At 39.9% G+C, this 21,162-nt stretch overlaps 1 long non-coding RNA gene across 1 annotated transcript in view; it reads right to left on the bottom strand.

Moving 5' to 3' along the window:
- Positions 1-8,898: 8,898 nt before the first annotated feature.
- Positions 8,899-21,162, bottom strand: part of LOC127018617 (uncharacterized) — a 70,701-nt gene continuing 58,437 nt past the window's right edge. The window contains exon 3 of the long non-coding RNA XR_007766792.1: positions 8,899-9,327. This is a non-coding gene — a long non-coding RNA (uncharacterized LOC127018617). The remainder of the gene's footprint in view (positions 9,328-21,162) is intronic.

Genomic DNA, 21,162 nt, shown 5'->3' on the forward strand with positions numbered 1-21,162 from the left:
CTGAGATAGTCTGGTTGACGTTTAACAGTTACTGTTATAATCCTTCCTGTGTCAAAAACTATGGCTAATGTTAAATAAGAAAGCATATAGTTTTACAAGCTCCCAAGTACCCTGCCTTTAAAAGTCCCCACATGTCTCAGCAAGATGAGTAATTGTCCATCAGCCTATGGTTCATTAGGGATCAGAAATCAATTGAGTGGGAGGGTTCATCGTAGCAGGTTATACAAACCTTGGCTGTGCTGGATTCCTGATGAATAGAGTAGTTGGGAAAGAGAAACTTTTATCTGATGGCTCCAAGGTAGTTAGGCTGCTGACAACTATGTAGTATAAGGCTAATTGGGCCGGTAAGGAACAGAGGTAGAGGACAGGGTCCAAGCGGAGAATCAAATGCTCCTTTGGAGCTCCGGGGCTAGCAGAAAGCTTGTCTGGGAGGATGACCTACTGTATAAATGAAAGGCTCACAAAAATTAACCAAGTAGAGAAATGCTCCTTAGACAAAAAATATGTTTTATAGCTCTGGTTAAAAGCGTGCTGCTGTAAATAGCAGCTGTGCATGTTACAGGCTAGTTTCAGCTTGGATTTTATCACCTATTAAAATTAAAATTATTTTGGCTGAATCCTTTCTCTCCATGGATGATGCTTCCTCTCACGTTCTCCCTCCATGGCTTCACTGTTTTGGAAAGGTAACAAATTATCAAACCGATATGATTTCTTCCCTCTTCCAGGAATCACAGCTCCTTCCCTCTACCTCCTTATAAGCAGGCTTTTGCTGTAGTCATCCGAAGACAGGGTATGTGAGAAAAGTTCAGCATCCATTTTACTGCTCTGTTATGTACAAAAGGAGTCATGAAACAGGCAAATATTATAGAAAGACAACAATTAAGAAAGACATTTTGGGGAGAGGACTCATCTTCAGCAACAGATGAGCTCTCTTCCTGGTGCCGAAAATACTTGATTTATACTCTTTCAGCAGAATAAATAGGGTGAACTAAAGTGTCTACATCTGCTTAAGACTGCATGGCTTTAATCACTGCTAGCCTTAGTGGTCTGCATATGCTTGCAGAAATTCTTACAATGAGATGAATAAATACATGAAAGCATTTGCCCGCATGACGGCACAAAGCAGAGGTTCTGAATAATGATGGATGAACCTCAAAGGAGATCATAGGTTCCATTTAGCTGAGCGCTCGCGCATTAGGGTAAGAGCCCTAACTACATAAACCACTTAAGCCTGCAGAAGTGGACCGCAAACTGATGCGAGAACTACATCTCCGCTGCTCCTGAGTTTAGGTTAGAATATCTGAGTTTAGGTTAGAATAACAGGGTGTCAACTTTTGTCTTGGCATCACAAGTCCAGCTATATCAGGATTTTAAGAACTACCTCCAAACAAACAAACAAACAAACTTAATTAGGGAGACAGGCAGAGCCTCAGGTCAGTTATTGTATTGACCTACCTGTCATTTACAACTTAAGCTGTGCAGAATGACAGATACTTCTAGTGCAACTCATACTGTATGCATGAGGAGACCTTTAGGGGATGTGGCTTTCCACCACTGTGAGCCTATTATCTTCATGCTATCACGATACAACACTGGTTTCCTATATTACTACAGGCATGGAATAAGCGGAAGGGGCAAGTATAAAACTTGTGGAAGTCTACCAGAGCTTTTCTCACTGAACATAAACAACTTCTAAGGTTGTTTTTGTGGAGCTCCCAGGTGAGCACAAAAGCAATGATTTGTAACTCTTCCAAAGGAAATTGTAATGAGTGTCATTTACCATTTTGAGGTTGCAAGTATTCTGCTCCCATAAGGGACACAGCCAGGAACTTGCTTATGATTACTCCATTTCTCTGAACTAACACTCCAAGCATGCATCATCTATGCGCATACTTCACTTTCTATGAAAAATATTACTTGATTTAGTAATATGAAAGATATTACTACATCCTTATTTGCAGAACTAAGTCTATAGATTGCATCCAAGAATAGCGGAATACTTACAAAGCCTCCCCATGATTTCAGCAAGCTCTGGATCTGGCTTTATATGGGCTGTATCTTTATTACCCAAGCATGTACAAGAGTAGGTAGACTTCTAAGACCTTGTGTAGACAACTGTGATGACAAAAAATGAATCACATACACTGTCCTTTAAGTAATTACTCAGATTTTCCTTTTCTCGTTCTTAAAAAAAAAAAAAATCTAAAAGCACTAGAAGTGCTACCTTTAATTTTTTAATTTTTTTTCCCTCTATGGAGAAGAAATTTCTGTTTTGTGTAAGTCTTCTTTGAAGTGACTTTTTGTAAAGACATGAATACGAGGGGCCGGAATGCTCACTTCAGCACAGCCCAAATCTAGAGCTAGACAAAGACATTCCTGGTATTTAACTTTTTTTTTTTAAGTTGTTGTTTTGAAACTTCCATTTTTATGTGAAGCTTCATGACATCCTGAGTCAAAGCAATAAATGCAGCACATTTTCTGGGTCATAACACTCCCATCCCCTTCAAGAAATCATGCCAAATAGCTATGTCTGTATTCACTCAAAATAATACTTCCTCTAAAAATGCATGACATCTTATATGATTTACATCATGTTATGTTGCGGATTAGGTTAATGACTTCTTGTGCTTCTGTGAACCATTCAAAGTACCATGGCTCAGAATATTATTTTATATAAAATATAAATAGAGTATATGGCTGCAGTGGTGGGTTATTTAACACATGTATTTCCACATAGGTCTAGAATGAGGGGTGGGACCAACATGTAACGAGCTGCTTCTTCCTGTGTAAAAACAAATGTATTATACTGCTCTTCAGAGATAACTGGTCTACTTATAGATGAGAATTAAGTATTTTTCTAGCTTTGTTCTGGGGGTTTATTTGGAATGTGTGTGCTTTAAATACTGAAGTGCTTCATTTCAAACACAATGGCAACTGTAAGAGTAACGGTTAAGAGAATTTTTTGGTCATCTATTGCAGTCCTCTTTGGATGAAATCCAGGATAGGGATAATATTTGGCTAACTAAAAGGCTAGTAAACAACCAGATCTCAGTAGTGTCAAAGGCATCCTCAAGATAACTTCATTTGAGCAAATACTCATTATTTTATCTCCTATATGAAACTATTTCAAATGTATGCAGAGACTTTCTCTACAGGATAGGATGCATTTAGCTAATATCAGAGTTAAAACTAGAGAAAATTTTGGAGTCACTAATCACTAATGGGTGGCAAACAGGTGGCATCTCAATGATCAGTTGTGTTCTGAAGGTAAAATAGGGTTAGGAATTATTAGGAAAGGAATAGAGAACAAGCACAAACATCATTCATGACATTTTTTAAATCTATTATGTGCCCGTATCTTGAATACTGAAATCCCAGTTTCCTGATCACTCTCACCTTGAAAAGTATGTAACAGACACAGAAACAGAACAAAGAAGGGCAATGAGGATAATCAGAGCTTAGACTCACTTGTCAAAAAGAAAGAAACCAAATAGGTCAACATTGGAAAGATTTGAGAAGAGTGACAAAGTTGTACTGTGTATGGCGCAATGAGTTATCAGTAAAACCCCCAGCCCAATAGTGTCCAGTAAATCAAGAAGTTGGCAACATTCAGACAAGCAGGTACCAAGCTGCAAGCTAACAAAATCAAGTACTTTAGACACACAGCGCATAACTGAGCTGTGGAACTCATTGGGAAGATGTGAAGGCCAAAACACAAGTTTTAAATGGGATTAGATTAATTACTGGAATATCTATCCAATAAACGGTAACAGTTAAGTAAACACAATGCGATGATACGATGATATTCATGTCACCTCTTCTTCAAGAGGTCTCTAATTCACTGACAGGATCAGTGAGGACATGCCAAGGGGACTCTCTCTCTCTCTGGCCTGTTCTTACACTTTTCCGTAACAATCTACTATTGTCCGCTGTTGGAGACAGGCTATTGATCAACTTTGGGGCTGATCTTTGTAAAGTCACATCTTACACAGAAGTGAAAAAGTATACTCACTCGTACATGTAATATAATCATAAAACTGACATATTTTCTTGGATTTGGTCTATTATGCCACTTGAAAAAAAATATTATTGTGGGAATATTGGGAAAAGCAAGCCATTTCTGAGCCAAAACAACCCTTTAACATACAACGTATCATGGTTCTATGGAGCTTCTGTGAAACAGGACATGAACTATAAAAGATTATTATCTATCTATTAGGTGGAGGGTGCTACTTAATCTTTGGAAATTAACGAAGACTGTTTGAATGCCTTTCTGAGTCCCTTTGTCACAACTGATTGTAATTCACCACAGGAATAATCCACTGAGAGGAAACAGGGATGATCCAGTCCCTGATCACTCCAAATGACGATTGGGTGATTTCCCCAAGATATTCTTCAGAAAAACAAAACTTACTGGGATCAATCCAGAGGTAACTTAGTGAAATGTAACAGCCTGTGATATACAGGAGGTCAGACTAGATGATCTAATCATCCCCTTTGGCTTTAAACTTTATGAATCATGCTTGAGGTGGAACTGGTAATGGGAGTCATCTAATGGGAGTGGACATTGAAGCAACATCCCTGGTGCTTAGGGGAGCAGAGAAAGCTCACAACATTTGGCCTGAGGAAGAAGAAACCAATTAAGAAGGCCTCTCATAAGAGGGAGAAACTGCCAAAAAGGATTAAAGGGAGAGGTGTAGGCCTTGGTGATTTGGCATGAAAAAGCTGAGGCCTGAGTTAGCCTAAGTGAAGAGAGAAATGAACATGGCCAAAGTCATGCTTGACCTCAAGTCTTCCAGGCAAGAGCAATTTTTCCTGTTCTGTGCATCCCTTTACCCCCTTCACCCCTGAATGAACCCACTGGCTCCAGCAACTGCAGCCCCTTAGTTGCGTGATTTGGGGATTTGTGATGTGGAAGTTGCGGTTACTGGTCCTCCCTTGTTTCTGTGCCTCCTCCCCCGGCAGCTCTGGCTTTGGAAAGGATTACTGCACATACACGGCTATTGCTTTTGTAGTACTGCAATCTCCTCCATACCACTCACACAGCCCATGTTCTCGTAAAAGATGGGTTCAAAGCACCGTTTGGGTTTGTTATTTTCCTAGCCCAAGAGGGATAGGCTATCAATTAATCTGGAGGTCTTCCAGCCACAGGATGAAAAGGAACATTCATATTAAAACCAAAAAATACGCATTACAGCATTGGCTTCCTAATACAACTATCAATGACACAGCAAAAACTGCTGTTTGGACTTGAAGGGGGGGAAAAAATGTGGAGCTATTAGATATAAAAACTTGTAGCTCATGGGTAGCTTTGTGTTTGCTGAGAGTTAACATATTAACAACAACAGTATAATTTGCTGCTCTGCATTTTTAAGTTTTACTTCTAAGAACTGTACATTATTTATAGAAATAGCCTGATTTACATGCGGTTCCTTTACAACTGCCGGACTGCATATCCAGCCATTTACACGGCACTGGTACATTACAACTTATCTCCTGCAACTATCTGTTTGAATAGGAAAATGAATATCAATCTGATCAAATATACAAGTCCCTTTGCATGAAAATCAATCCTCTGCAGAAGACATATTTTGATGATTTAAGTGGGGTCTAAGTACTGCTTAGTCCTTGTGCATGCACAAGAGTGAATACCACCCACAGGGAAAAATATGCCATGGAAAAATTCATAAATAACTTTGAATAACAAAGACATTTGAAAATGTCATGATCTTCTTCACATATTTCATAAACAGAAAATGTAGTATAAATTCAAGGAAAACATTAATAATTACAAGTTATTTGCTCAGCCCTACCGATCAGCAGCAGCCTAAAATGTACTGGCAGATGTCTAGGCAAAATAAACACAGTTGCATTCAAACCACTTTTTAAAATTCTGGGGCGAGATTTACAGGCTTTTTGGATCGTGCGACTTTTCACTGTTTGTTTACTAGTTTAAAAATTTTAAAAGGGAAAAAAATTGTTTGCTCTGTGAATGTGAGCTTAACATCTTTCTTTTCAGTTTGCATGCTTATTCAGATCAAAATATAATGTTTGAGACATTTTTCCTTCTGCTGAACATACCACTGTCAGAATAACTTTGCACACAGTTTATAGTTATTGTATGTAAAGTGTGCTTTGGACCAGATACAGATTGATAGAGCAGCTATGAAACAATTTGGTTTTATTTAAAAAAAAAAATTAAAAATCGACAAGGCTCTGACCTACACAACCAATTGTTGATTGCCTATAATGTAGGAGATTGTTCAACTATGAAGATATGGTTCATGAATTAGTAGGGTGTGACTAAATAGAAGTGTTTTCATTTAACAGATCATTATACTATTCCTTTTTCTTTAATGTACTAACCAGAAAAGTCCATATCCAGCTCAGCTTCTGATATTCAGACATTTATATCATTGCAGAAGGAAGATATCATATATTAAAACAGAAAGACTACCGGTATCACCAAAATCACCACATTTGCTAAATCCACATTGTTGTCTAAGGAAAACTACAAAGGAACACTTTTCCATCTCTCCATTTTGATGGAAGCTGTTTAAAGTTGTTGGGTTTGGATTGTGAAATTTCTGATTTCATACCTTTCTTTTTTCCTTTGAACCTGGACTATTTTCCAGATAATTCTTGGAAAGTCAGTATGCTGAATGTACTTCACATCCAATCTTTTATTCGTAAAGTAATCCCCTGAAAGGAAATAGGAATTTTTCTTTATTTTAGATTAGGTTAATTTCTTATGATTTTTTTTCTTAAAAGTGCAGTTTTTAAGAAAAGGTTTGTCATAATCAAATCAGAAACACTGTCCAGAAAGTAGCAGGGTGTGACACCACATACCAATGACACATCGGGGCAATGATGAATATTATAACCTATAAAGTATCACATTTTGTTTGTTGCAAACAGAAACTTGCCAAAGACAGCGTGTTCTAGCTAGAGCTGTGAAAAAAATTGCTAATCTTTGTTTCCAAAGATCTGGATGCAGCCATGGCAATTTTTATGAATATTTGCAAATCAAAACTGGGGTAAAATTTCAAAAATCTAATTTTTTAGTATAACGATAGATTAAATGTTTTCCAAACAGATCAGAAATTCAATGAGGTCTGAGAAATACATTCCCCACAGCAATAGTCATTTTCGGATTGAAAATAGCTTTCTTGGATGACTCGCCTTTTTTTTTTTTAATCCCTTCTGAAGAAAGAAATACTTCCTGTTTTCATTTAGAATAAAAATAATAGCGAGGCAAATTGTATTCCAAATGTTTAACTTTTCATGAAACAGGTGAAAAGTTATTACATGCTAGTGAGATTTTTTAAATAGGATCTTTATTCCTAGCTTAAGGGGGGGCAGAGAGAGAGAAAGAGAGAAGAGATGAATGTCAGTGACATCTGAAAATATACAACTCCTTTATATTAAGAGAGTTTGGTCATATAAACCTTCTGTCTTGTTGCTTTGAGACCCTTTAATAATGTTTGATACCACTAAAGTTTATTGTTTTTATTCATGAAAGCAAAGAAAAAAGAAAAATAAGAATTTTAAATAATAGGCCGATCATAAACCTGAGCTCAATGAGTGATGAAGGAGTATTTTCCTCTGGGGAATTCCAGTAGTTGGAAGGGTTTGTTTGAATGTAACCCCAAGTTAAAAAAAAAAAAGGAAAAAAAAAAAGAAAAAAAAAAGGATTAATGCTTCAGCAGGTTGAAGGGGAGAATTATTTTCTACATTAGTCTTGGTACGAGCCATCCTGAGCACTAGGTACTACTGTAATAAGTCAAAGTACTACAACTGAAATAATGTTCTTACATGTAGTTTCAGGCTATTTTATGGCAAAATATAGTGGTCTTTTTAATTAGAAGATGTATAAGAAAAAACTAAGTTCATGATTCTAGAGTCGAGAGCTGATTTACACTTTGCTTCCATGGACCAGATTCAGGGGGTTTTTTTAACTGCAATCGGAGAAATTATTTTTAATTATTTTTATTAAACAGGTTATAAGGTTTGAAAAGCAAACTAATTATATGTGCAATAGAAAAATGAACTATTTTATCTGATTTTTTCATATATAACTTTCAAAGGCCTCCAAATTAGGATACTGCATCATTAAGCTTTTGACATTTGTCCAGTTAAAACTATTGACTCATACTTTCATTTCTTCCCCCTCAAATTACTACAGTGCCACAGCTGATCTAACTATATTTTCCATTTCTTATAAATAGCCACAAGAAAAGTATTAATTATCCTTGTACGATTTAATGCACCAACTGCCTTAACCTTTCAGGTTTTCTTAAACGCCAGCATAACAAGGCATATCCATGGCAGCAAATGTGATTTATGACAGGAATCTTTAATTTCTGTTTTTAAATATGTTACCCACCGATCTGCATACATTTAAATTCGCCTGCAACACTTTTCTCTGTCTTGAGGCTGTTGTTTAATATTCAAGGATGATTTTTGTCCACATACATTTTGGTCTATGTCACCTCAGATTAAATTATTACTGTTTGCAGCCTTTTTGGAGCAGGCCTCAGGCCCTTATTTACAAGAATCAATGAAACAGTAATGAAAATCCATTTTTCATACTATCAGCTCTGGCCTGCTTTTATTTAGTTAGCTGTGTCTAAGCAAGCAATTCATTTTGTGCAAATGTCACGTTGATAAAAAAGGACGAGCCGCGAAAGGGTTAATCATGAAATAAGGCCTCTGCTTTCACCACCCTCCCAATAGTAGAGCACATCTGTAATGGTAAAATTAAAAAAATATTTTCTTAATGTATGCAAAGTAATGTATATTGACACATAAGCAAGCCTTTTCATGATGAATATTGAAATATATATGCAAAGCACAGGAAATGTGTAACATGTTATAGATCTTTCAGTGTACATTTAGAGGAAATGAGCCATTTATATTCCACAATTTAGTGAATACCTACTGTTTATTGGTACAGAGCACATAGGAGTATATTTGTCTTAGTAATTTATTTAGGTAAATATATTTATTCTTCTAGGGGTTCTTGTGCTTTTTCTGGTTCTATAGTACTAGACATAAATATTTAACAATGCATTGTCTCAAATGTTATTCATGTAATTTATCAGGGGAAACAGTGGAGCTGTAATAACTTTTAAGCCTGCACCTTCACTTAAACCTGAGATTGATTTAAAACGTGGGAAACCAGGATGTTTCTCCATATGCAGTAAGAACAGGGATCGTTTCCCTGAAGGAGCACGGAGTGAGTCACACCAGCTTGGACGCCAGCTTGGAGAAAGGGCAACGGCAGACTGTTCACTCCTCTCTTCTGGGTTGTCTTCTCTAATCTCCCTATAATAAAAACATGAGCGAATGAGTTTTTTTTCAAAATAATTACTCTTGTTACGTGTCACCTCATTTCCCTCTGCGGCCTCACTTGTTTTCGTGCCGCTGAGGTCCCTCTCACGCTCCCTCGGCTGGGAAGCCAGCTTTTGACTTCTTCCTTCCATCAACAAACCATCAACAACCGTTCAAAGGTCTCCTGAACCTCCGCCTGCGTTCGTGAGACACTCCGGGAACCTCAGGTGGGAGGGATGGTTACAGCAAAGGGTATTTTTTCCTCCGTCAACTAATTCCCGAAGGCTTTAGCCAGCCAGTTTCCAGGCATTTCAGGACAAATTTTCCCTTACTTAATCACTGATGCCTGAACATAGACTTTATGAGTGGGCCTGCTAGTGTCTATTAGCATCCTCTGTTTCAGCGTGTGATCCTGAACTCCTCGGTGAACATATTCACACCACTGAGAGAGCATTTTGCTACTGACTTGAAGGCGAGAAGGATATTAACTGATTATCTCTTCTCCTGCCTCTGCTTTCTCCATGTCTATAGCTCCCACGCTGGCAACTCAAGGGGGTTTGGAGTCATTTCTTCCTCATCTCCTTTTCAGGCTGGCACTGCTATGGTCTTTTTGGTCTGTAAATTCAGGAATATTTCCTTTCAGACTATGCATCAAGTACTTAAGCACTTGTCAATACCTCTTTTCTGCGATGACTGCTGATGCAATGCATACAGGGTTTGGTTTTGGTTTATTTTTTCCTCCATCTCTCTTTCTCTCTCCAGTTGCAGACCAGTTGCACAGCCCACCCATGGGACTTCACAACCCCACTGAGGAAATGATTTTCAGCTGAAGGACAGGAGAAGCTATATGCTATTCTCTTGGCAGCTTAGCACTGAACAAGCGTTAAACACACAATGTTAGGAGGCGCAAGTGGGAGAGAAAATAAGGCGAGAGAGATTCGCAAGGAAAAAGAAAGGCTCTTAAATAATTATTCACGGCATAATCTTGAAAATGCAATACTTATCACTAGACAGGCAACTGGCCTATGTTTCCAAAACCAGAGATTAAAATAAAAACCACCCAGTAACTCAAGATTCATTTAGATGGAGAAAAGAGAGGGAAAACAGGCAGCAGCTTTCTGAAGAAAATACTGCAGGAACTGGGTCAGTTAAACTTTGGGCAGAGACCTGATCTCCCCAGAGATTTAAACTGGTAAGGAAGCGTAGGGCAGCTCTAGATGGAAAAGCTTATGGTAAACTGAACCTTTTCCCCAAATCATTGTGCAACTATAGGCAAAGAGACTGAAATACAACTTAGGTTAAGTGCGGAGGTTGGAGCTTAGCGCTGGCACAGAAAACATGGACGCTGTAGATTACTGTAAAATTGGGCTTGGGCCAGGGAAAGGGGCACAAGACCACTGGTGGGGCTACGGAAATAAAAACTGTATTTCATTTGGACCAGCGCTACTCTGTAGGACCACATATATCAGACCAAAAAGTACTTCTTTCATCTTATCATAATTAGTGTATGGTAGAACGGATATGCACACTGGTTTGTGTCCTTCAGGAAGGGGAAGAGATTTGAAGAAAAGCAGAAATGCCCTTTTTCGAAGGACAGATGTTCATATATGCATGGTGAACGTTATCATAATTTCCCACTAAGGTAATGTGAGAATTCAGAACAGGACCCAAAGCTACAAATTAAAGAGTAAACACTGCCTCCTGCAAGTTGTGAAACATTTTCTACAAAGATGTGACTGTTGGTATCCCAACATCAGGACCTCAGGCCTACTCCATGACAAACCCAAAACAGCTCTCTGACCTGCCAGACAAAAACCTCCAAAGAACATGCACTATTCTTCCTATAACCATGATGAAGGTTGTTTGCTTGTTTGTTTGTTCTTTAAAATGACATGTAGCCTTTATTTTCACATGCTGAAGCTCACTTATACATCCTCTTCTCTCTATATCTCATTTCTGGAGGTGTATGCTGAAAGAGGAAAATGATTGCAGTCTTTTCACAATAAAGTATACGAAAACTAGGTGAAAGTCCTGAAATTTCCATTATAGCATAGGCTATAAACTTGAACTTCATAAAAAAGATATATGAGGGCACTAATAATACAAAAAGTGTTTTTACAAGATCAATATCGTATTACAGAGGTGCTTTTGCTTGTTTTCAGCAAGTCAACGTTATTTTTGGATATGCATGTACTTAGTACGTTGATCAAAATTTATATATTCACATCTTGTCTAGTATATCCATTTCCTGTTGCTTGCTTTCTGGTTAAATATCCATTTTATTTTTCATGTTGTGCAATGTACTTCGGTTAGCACTGATAAATTAATTTTCATTCTTTAAATTTCAAAATTTCCAGCTGTGTAAATTTAACATCACAATCATGAAGAATGCCTGCTCTTTATATTTTCCTCTTTTGCACTTTTTTAGATTACTTTAAAAAAATCATCAGCTACAATACTCAATGCTTTCAGTTAATAATAACCATCACTTCTTCAGATTATTACAATGAATAAATGACAGCATTATGGTATACGTGTTAAGCATTTATCACAGTACATGACAGAACACTACCCTCAGAGCACAAATATGGGTGATTACGTTTCTGCTATTTTGGTTATTTCATGAGAAAGAGTCTTCTTGGCTCTACCAGAGCATATTAAGGCACTATCTTGCCAAAATTATCAACTGCCTGATGGTTCATACAGTCCTGGAAAGCCCTGGATGCAGTTTGCATAGCGGCTGACCTATTTGCTCTGATTCAACTAAGTATATCTCTAAAGGAACCCTTAGGGTTTACAGTGTCAACAGTCCTGTTTTGTTTGTTTTCCTTCTCAAACCACTACTTATTTAACAGAAGCAAAATAAGATCAAAAGGGCACTCAGTTAATTCGTATCAAATTTTGTCACATAGCATAAAAAAGGAGGGGAATTTTAGCAATATTGTCAGACTTGCATATACCCACTGGAAGATGCAATTCATACGCATCAAATGTGTGCCCACAATGTCATTTTAGCTATTATATTTTCTTTCTTCAAACCCAAATCACAGAATTGTAACACCGTTGACGCAAAAAGCAGAAAAACATTATCACTGATAGATGAAGTTTTTTGCAGCTTTAAAGAATAGGAGACTAACAGACAGTTAACCAGTTGACAGTTACCTTTAGCTGAATAAAGCCTTTATATTTAGGTATTTCTAACAACATAGAAGAAACAAAAGAAAAAGGGAAGGAAAATAAGTTTTCTCATCTTATCCTGAAATCTTGAGCTCTGAAAAAAAAAGAGGTCTATCCCAAGCTGGACACAGTTTCTTGAACATATAATATGAAAACAGATTCAGCTTGTTCGAATCACTCCATTGCATTTAGATAATTTCAGAACAGAATATTCCATATAACTTCAAACTTTCTAAACCTATTTCTTTTTAAAAATATAATTTAACAGAAAATAACACACCAGTAAGCAGCTTCAAATTGAATATTTCCAGTCTTTAACAAATACATTTCCACTGTTGAGTCCAAGAGAAACTTGGAGTAAACTGGCATTGGGTTGGTTTTTGGGGGTTTTTTTATTTATTTATTTTCATAGGTATACGTTCAAGTTAGAGTTTGATCACTGCCTTTTTTCTGTACGTTCTTAAGGATGAGGTTAGAATTAAGGTTTATTCACTTCCAGCCTATGTTTATATCTTATCCTCCTCATATTTTGTAGATGGTGGTGAGAGCTTCATATACATTAATATTTGCAGCAGGAATATTTTACTGTATACACCCAAGTATGTACTGGGAAGAGCCACTGCCTGTTAAACCAGGGGAACAAAACTCTTGCTATGAGCACAAACGCTAACTCCCTGCTGTGAGCTGGGAACCAAAAGAGGTCAAGCAACCCATTACGGTCAAACAAAATATTCCAGAGAATTGATTTTCAAATAACAAACACGTAAACTGTTGAAAACAGAAGTGGAACTAAAACCAACATAATACAAATATGGAATGAAAAAGCCCCATGCCAATAGTGTAATTCAGAAAGTGTCACAGAAAAGACAGTCTTAATACTGAAATTCTTATAAACTTTTAAATATTAAAAAAAAAGAAATACATGGATGACCTGGTAGGGGTAACTATTGCTCAAGTGTCACGTGAATTTGCAAGGAAGTGGAATCTCACTACACCTGTAGACAAGAGGATCACCACCAACATAAGACCAGTGGAAAGGAAAACTATAGGAGCTTTGAAGTGTTCCTTTATCATCTGTTCACCAGTGGAGATGTGCTGTTGCAAATATGACAAATGGGATTTCATTTAACCTTCAGCCCAACATCCACATCTTGAGATTACCTGCAATGGTCTGATGTCCTTGTGTGCTCACTTCTAGCTGTACAGCCCAAAAATTTATGCCTTCTGCAGCTATTTCCCCTCATCCTTTCTTCTTTAACTTTTTTTTCTGGCTTGGTGCCGGCATACTTAGTCCATCCTAAGGTCTACCAAAGTTTATTAACTTTTCTATGCTCCCTCTGGCAGTCTCCATCTTTATCTATTTCACCACCGTTGGACTGGGAGGAGTTCTTTTACCCTGTGCTTATGCAGCACCTACCATAGGAGGGTCATGGGCTGGGGCTCGGGCTCTGGGCTACTAGTGTTCACCCCAGGGGCTACTGAATACACTGCATTGGCAGCTGACTGCACAAGTAAAGCTCTCCCCAAACAGGCAAATATGATGCCACATGACTATGATAAAACTCAACCTAAAGTCTGTGCATAGTTATTACATTTCATGAAGTATCCCCTTTTTTCATTGCTTTTTTTCTCTAAGGAATGTTTTATATGGGCGAAAAAAGGAAGGATGAAGCAAGAGCCTCAGAAACCAAGGATTTGAATCCGCAGTCCCATTAACAACAGAGGAAGTGGAAGTCCAGACCTTTCAGGCACTTAAATGTCCTTTGATGCTCCCTAATTCTACTGATCTGGTATTGCTCTATAAACTTGCTCAGAAGTTCAGGGTTCCTTCAAGTCCTCTTTCTTAAAAGGCCCTTCCAAGCAATGAAAGAAAACAATATCATGTCCTTTATGCCACCAGCAACAAAGTGTGGACGTCAAATACTAACCATCACTGAAAAACCATTCATGATTACTGAAAAACAAATAAATAAAAATCCATAACCACTATGGAAAAGTGTCATTTGGAAGTTGAAAATAAAATACAGTGAATTGTTGGGTAAATTATTTTGTGAATACTAATTATTTCAGATAAAAATATTCATGTTCCTTTCACATTAAGGCAGCTCTCTAGAAATGGGATGTTGCACTTTTTTGTGTTACTTTACAGCAGGATATGCCAATATGGTCCCCACCATGCTATCCTGCAAGTACAGAGCACAGAATTAGTATCCATTGACTGGAATGTATACGACTCAACTGAACCAGCCCAGACTCACGCTTGTGCTTAGCACTTACTTGTCAGCTTGTATTGGGTTTGCGTGGCAAGGGTTTGGTAGTGGGGTGCTACAGGGGTGGCTTCTGTGAGAAGCTGCCAGAAGCTTCCCCTGTGTCCGACAGAGCCAATGCCAGCCGGCTCCAAGACGGACCTGCCGCTGGCCAAGGCCGAGCCCATCAGCGATGGTGGTAGTGCCTCTGGGATAACAGGTTTAAGGGGGAAAAAAAAACCCCACACAATTGCAGCTGGAGGGAGGGGTGAGAATACGTGAGAGGAACAACTCTGCAGACACTGAGGTCAGTGAAGAAGGAGGGGGAGGAGGTGCTCCAGGCGCCGGAGCAGAGATTCCCCTGCAGCCCCTGGGGAAGACCATGGTGAGGCAGGCTGTCCCCCGGCAGCCCATGGAGGTCCACGGGGGAGCAGATATCCACCTGCAGCCCCTGGAGGACCCCACGCCGGAGCAGGGGGATGCCCGAAGGAGGCTGTGGCCCCGTGGGAAGCCCACGCTGGAGCAGGCTCCTGGCAGGACCTGTGGCCCCGTGGAGAGAGGAGCCCAGGCTGGAGCAGGTTTGCTGGCAGGGCTTGTGACCCCGCGGGGGACCCACGCTGGAGCAGGCTGTTCCTGAAGGACTGCACCCCAGGGAAGGGACCCATGCTGGAGCAGTTTGTGAAGAACTGCAGCCCCTGGGAAGGACTCACATTGGAGAAGTTCATGGAGGACTGTCTCCCGTGGGAGGGACCCCACGCTGGAGCAGGGGCAGAGTGTGAGGAGTCCCCCCCCTGAGGAGGAAGGAGCAGCAGAGACAACGTGTGATGAACTGACCCAAACCCCCTTTCCCCGTCCCCCTGCGCCGCTCGAGGGGAGGAGGTAGAGAATTTGGGAGTGAAGCTGAGCCCAGGAAGAAGGGAGGGGTGGGGGGAAGGTGTTTTTAAGAGTTGGTTTTATTTCTCATTATCCTACTCTGATTTGATTGGTAATAAATTAAACTAATTTCCCGAAGTTGAGCCTGTTTTGCCCGTGACGGTAACTGGTGAGTGATCTCTCCCTGTCCTTATCTCGCCCCACGAGCCTTTCGTTCTATCTTCTCTCCCCTGTCCAGCTGAGGAGGGGAGTGACAGAGCGGCTTGGGTGGGCACCTGGCCTCCAGGCAGGGTCAACCTACCACACAGCTGCAGGTAAATACAGAATTTGTGTAGCCAAGCAAAGAAGGGCAAATAATCATATCAGAGACCTTAGAGGAAAAAGGAAAAAAAAAAAAAAATGTTATGAGCTTGCTGCATTTCTCACAGATTTGTTTTCAGGATACTACCACGCATTTCCTCACCCTAGGCTGACCAAACTTCTGTTTTGATTTTGTTGTTCAGTGGATGGTTATGTATGGTGTACAACTAACTGTTCAATACAAGAATTTGGCCGTTGTGCCATTGACACACACCAGGTCAACTGCCTTCCTTTTTACTCTGAATCAGTGGGATTTTTATTGTCATATATATCACATAACATCATAGCATCACTTCCTTTTGCTGATCATGGAAGCCTGAAGATGCCTATAGTTTTCAGCAACAAACTTGTGTCCAGTACTGAAGCAACATTTGTGTTTTGTGATGCTTAGTTGCAGCCGAACATCTGGACAGTTATTTCTTTGCCCATTTTCATAAAGACCTTTGAGTCAGTGCAATTCAGAAAGGCAAATGATAACCAACATTTTTCTGTGAGTTACCAAAAGTCCTTGTCAAGAAGCAAAGAGCGAATGCACCCAGGCTGACACTTAGGATGCCACATCTGCATCGTTGTTCTGCCAAAAGCGTCAAGGGACATCCACTGGTTCATAAATCAGTGAAAACCGAGTGATATGAGTACACTTTATTTGTTTTGCACGCTCCCTTGCCTGTCGAGCTGGAAGCCATGTGGATGCCATTGGTGCTAGATGCAAAGATTTCCTGGCGAGGATTGAAGGCTTGGGCACAAAACAATTCTTCACAGCAACCAACCAAGTCAGTGGCCTGCAAAACCAGCTTTCCAGGAGTGCCTTTTCATTACTTCAGCGTAGTTCCTTTTTAACCCTATTACCAAACGCTTGCTGCAAGGTGAGCCTTAGAAAGAGAATTAACAGAGCCTGCACAAGCTCTTTTCATTATCTTCTCAGATGCCCAGTTTTGCTTCCCCGTACGGAAAAGTCTGAAGGCTCCTTCAGTCTAATGAGCGTTAAAATCTCAGGAGTATTTCTGTCTGTGCGCTTACCGAGTTCACTCCTCCTTTAATCCTGGTGCCTCATTAGTTACCTCTGTAAAGCAGAGGCCAAAGGACTGAGTCTTACGAACGTGAGCGTGAGCTCCGAGAGCACTAACTTTAGAGCACGTGGCAAAAGAGAGGGTGAGGTGCTGTCACCGGAGACACCAACAGTCCTACGCACAGAAGACTGGTTACGTACCAGCTGAAACATTTGCGACCTATTTAATTTAAAGATAAATGCCTAATGAATGATACCAGAGGTGTGAACTGGGGTGGATTCCCTCAGTGCAGTAGTGCAGCTCCCGTTAGTTTTAATGGGACTTAACATGAACAATTGTCCTCTCGCAGCAGGAACATGCAAGCACCTTTAAATACCCATTATGCTCAAAATTTGTTTTTAACTTGTTTTGTTAATTTAAAATATATCTAATCACATATTTATCCTAATATCAGATCCTCAGGCAAGAGCTTGTTGTATGAAATGGATACAAATAGCTTGTGTTTAAAAAAATGTGACTTCATCCTTGCTTTTATAGGCCCACTAGATTCAAAGGAATAGCCCCTGGAAATAGTAACTGCTGTGATATGCTTATGGCTCCATTTACAGACTTTCTTATAGGTTCATAAATGGAGACTAGGAGGAGGAGGGAAAGGAATAAAATTTAATAACTGAATAAAAATGTAAATAAAGATTTGCCTAAAATTACTTGTCCAAGAAATAATTCTCCCTCCCCCTTAAGCTAATACTTTGATAAGCTCTGAACAGTGATCCTGATTTGGAGCGTGACCTTTGAAAATGCTCTCCAGCTTGATTAAAGATGTATTAAATTTGTTTAAATAAACCTCGTTGTAATGGCACATCATTTGTAAGAAGCTATTAGGGGGCTGGAAACTGTGCTGCTGTATTTGCATGAAAATGTGCCCTGCTCGAATTGAGGATCTCTCCTGAATTAACCGCAAAGGAAAAGTGACACTTTCATAATTTTTTTTGACAAAAGGGAAAAAAAAAACCCACAACTTACAAAACTTTATGCTAAGCTCTACGAGAAAAGAGGTAACTGCATATCAAAACAGGGCTATGTACACAACACGCTCTTCCCCGAACCACTCTCCCCTCTTTTTTGTCAAGGTTTGCTTGACTTAAATTTCTTTCTTTTTGCCTGCTTTCCTTTTCCCCCCCCCTGAAAAATGTCTTTGGAAAGAAAAAAATAGACAATAACAAAATGTTTTCCAGTGTGGTTTTTCAGCTGATTGAGAGAAAAACAATCCTATGTTAACAGTAGAAAAAAACAGTAATACAAAAACTTAAAAGAGACCGGTTGACATTGATTATATTAAAAATATAACTTTCTCCTTTCAGTGTGGTTTCAGGCAGTCAGATTTTGCAGCAGTTCAGGAAAGGGAAAACATAACACTGGATATCATGGAATTTATGTGATTAGGCAGAAAGGTAGATGAATAGATAGATAGATCCCATTCCTGCTTGAAGCATATAGATTGCCAAATGTACTTTAATTTCTTCCAATAGCTCCCAACTGAGTGAGTAACTGCTACACTAATGAAAAAGTCTCTCTCCCTTAAATCAAATTTTAAATTAAAACCTTTCCCATTTCCCAGCTAAAGCCAGGACTCTAGGATATGTATGTATACTCGGGGGCCTGGAGTCTTTCTTTGTGCTCCCTGTTCCTCACCACCTATTTCACATGTCAGCCCTCTACAGCCATCCTGGTACTTGCATCCTTCGTCGTACTTTCAATAACAGCAGCTCAAGGCAACGCAGATTCATCTGCATGCGGTGCTCGGTGCTGCCAGTGCCGTGAGTGCTCGGGAACCCTCTGTCCACCCTCCAGCCCCCACCCCAAACCCCAAGCTTACATTGCAGAGCATGAGGACTTCTTCTGAAGTGATACGTTATGGACATTCATTTTCCTACTTCTTGTTGTTTAATCTTAGAGATCTCATTCTCAAACTCACCTCCAAAACCACAAGGGAAAAAATGTGCAAAGTCATGACGCTCTCAGTAAATCACAAGAGTCAGCAGCACTGCCTGATGCAAGAGGCCCTTGGTATGGGCAGTTTACAGAGCAGGGAACATCTGCCCTTCAAATGTAGAACAACATTCAAAGAATGAGATTCTGAGCAATTATATTTTTGTTTGCAGCCATTCCTCCCTTTCTTTTCCCCAACCACTAGTAAAATCTACACACAATGAAAACTTGAGCTTTGCAAAATCTACCAGTAGATTATTCGTTGTTACTGAATATCGAGCACATGCACCCACATGTGCCAACGACTTTGCTTGGTCGCAGCCACAGTGCATGAAAGGTGAGCTGGGACACCATTAATCTAGATTCTGTTCAACGGGAACTCATGCAATTGGCACAAACCCTTTAGTGTTTGAGTAAAAGGTTTATCAAATGAATATTGAACAAGAACTAAAGAATGATGAAACATTAGGAACAAAACCTGGCAACCCAGATTATAGGAAAAGTCAAATAGTCTAGTCACTCTGATAGTGAAAGACACCTAACACCTTTAAGAAAGACATAAGAAATTCCCCTTTAGCGGACGGTATTAAAAGAATGCATCTAGAAATATCTCACTTAGTAGATACTTTAAGTTGATTATCTGGTAGCTGAGTTTCCCAGGCCAGTTCTAGGCTGTGTGATTATTTTTCCTTCTGACTCACTATTTTTCTAAAACAAGGTAAGAAGGATCACCTATATTATGCTTAGGTCTACTTCTGCCACATTCCTGTGTATTTACTTTCTGCACCAAGCTGTCATGACCTTATAAATCTATCTGCATACGGGAGTTGTGCTAATCACCCATCTCTGAACTCTTCAAACCTCTGTTATACACAACTCTGGTACTCATGGGTGGATCCACAAATAGATGGAAGGACCCAAATGTTATTGCAAATAGCAAAGGCCAACTCTTAACTTATTTTGCATGGTAAATCCACGGGTAACATTTTTCCACTTTTCCATCCCACATTTCCTTATACTGTGCATTGGCTAATGGCTTGCTAAGAATTAGCAAGAGTAAGTTGCACTCTTTTTACTGAAACCATACCACAGTGGAGCCAGGAACATGAGTCAAGAGAGCAAGCCAGAAACCTTGCTTTCCAGATTATTCACAGTCTCTTTTCTAATTAAACAGCAGGGCAGCGCAAAATGCGTGGGTGTTTCAGGAGGCAAGATTCAAATCCTGCTCCTGCTTGATGGGTACCCAAAGGTGCAGGGCACAGTCAGCCTCCCATTTCTCCCATGAGTCTTCTGCTCAGCGATGCACAGTGACCCAGCTTGACCAAACCCTTTGTGAGTTTTCTCCTAGATCTGGAGGGTCACAACAGTCCTTGGGAAAGGGAAGGGAGATAGAAAACATCCTCGGGAAGAGGGAAGAAAGCTTTCCCCACATCTCCACGGTCTTGAGGGCTCCAGAGTTCCAGCCACAATGTTCTCATGCAAGGGGAGGTAAACAGAGCCACCCCCTGGCAGCTGCCTGCACAAGAACTGCCACCTCCTCCCCTGTTCATGTGGACTTGTCCTCAGTGGGCGCGGATGCGGGAGCTGGGCTGACACCCAAGCCCCGGGCAACACAGGGCAGGCCACCTCACAGCAAAGTGGCAGGGACATTGAGAAAGAAAAGAAAATTTAGAGGTCCACAGAGTAGAGCCTTCAGGCATCACAGTTTTTAATCTACATCCCTGCAGCCAGCCTAAACCCTGTCTTAGACAGACAAGTCATTTTTTATTTTGGGGACTGGCCATCCCATCTCAATGGAAGTATGGAGAGCCATAAAAAAACTGGTCTGCTTGGCAGCAGTGAGCTGCTGCCAGACAGAGGAGCCCAGTTTTCTTAAAGTCTGTGCCATCTTCCCGTGTTAAAGAACCACATTTTCTTCTTCTGACATGTTCTCTCATCTCTTTTTGGTTTTAATTTACCATTCTAAATTGAGATACTAGAGCAGGTGGAAGCAACCCAGCTCCGGGCTAATTGGTTCATCATGCACGTTACGATAATTTTCATTCTGGATTTCGATTAGGTCAGTATGGAGACTGCCTTGGTCAGAGTCTGTAATGATCTGCTTATTAACTCTGTTGCAGGGTCCTTGACTGTACTCATGTTATTAGAGATTGCAGCTGCCTTCAGTTCTGTGA

This window comes from Gymnogyps californianus, chromosome 7 (genome assembly GCF_018139145.2).
Source record: "Gymnogyps californianus isolate 813 chromosome 7, ASM1813914v2, whole genome shotgun sequence".
Taxonomy (NCBI): Eukaryota; Metazoa; Chordata; class Aves; order Accipitriformes; family Cathartidae; genus Gymnogyps; species Gymnogyps californianus.